This window comes from Drosophila persimilis, unplaced genomic scaffold (assembly GCF_003286085.1).
Source record: "Drosophila persimilis strain 14011-0111.01,24,50 unplaced genomic scaffold, DperRS2 tig00002705-arrow-arrow-pilon, whole genome shotgun sequence".
NCBI classification, from domain to species: domain Eukaryota; kingdom Metazoa; phylum Arthropoda; class Insecta; order Diptera; family Drosophilidae; genus Drosophila; species Drosophila persimilis.
In genome coordinates, this window is record NW_020825700.1 from 14568 (window position 1) to 15432 (window position 865).

Sequence of the window (865 nt, forward strand, 5' to 3'; positions counted from 1 at the left end):
GATGTGAAAACTTGGTCAGTTCACTTAGTGTGACCTGACGCAATCTTTATTAATATTCTTATTACTATCTAGCAACATATAACATTATATCTGACAACATTACAAGTTTTGGCAACATAAGATTACATAAATATCGATAACATTGTGGTATTTATTACAATTAATTAAAAATTTTTTTTTCTTGCTTTATTTTAATTTTATTTTAAGATTAAGGTCAGGTTAGCCCGCTCGGCCGAGTGGCTGCTGGTCCGGCCACCGAGGATGCGTTGCCTGTGGATTGGCTCAATCGACCGAGTGGCTGCTGGTCCGGCCACCCGGGATGCGTATGGGTCTGGAGGATGTAAGTTTCGTGAAAGCGATGATGCATTTGCTTGCTATCTGTAAAAGATATAAAAACTTTTTGTTTTCTGTTTTATTTTCAGGTTTTGACTTTTGATGTGCGGAGAATTTGGTAAGTAGTTTGAGTTGTATTTTGGCTGAATTTAATTTTATTTTATTTGCAGGTTTATATTTTGTGGGTTTGGTGGTAAATTGTCGGCATTCAAGTTAAGTAATTTTTTGTTTTTATATTTGTTGGCTTTTAATGAATATAATTATTTTATTTTCAAGTTAATTCACTGGGTGTTGCGTTGGGATGACTTCTGTCTGCTTACTTAGTTGCTGACATACATATGTAAATTTATTATGTACATACAGCTAATTTCGTACACCAATATGTGTTTTATTTATTTAATTGGCAGGTTTTGTCTTCAGCTTTGTAATAATTTGTATGTAATTTTGTGTAGTTTATGTTGTTATATTTGTTGGCTCTTTTTTTTTTTTTTAGGACTTTGGTTGTTTTAGTTTCAGGTTTGCGGCAGATTTG

At 33.2% G+C, this 865-nt stretch overlaps 1 long non-coding RNA gene across 1 annotated transcript; it reads left to right on the forward strand.

Moving 5' to 3' along the window:
• The first annotated feature begins 219 nt into the window (after positions 1-219).
• LOC113567233 lies at positions 220-534 on the forward strand. Its single transcript, XR_003409376.1, has 3 exons — positions 220-340; positions 423-451; positions 504-534. It is a non-coding gene; the product is annotated as an uncharacterized LOC113567233 (long non-coding RNA).
• Positions 535-865: the final 331 nt, after the last annotated feature.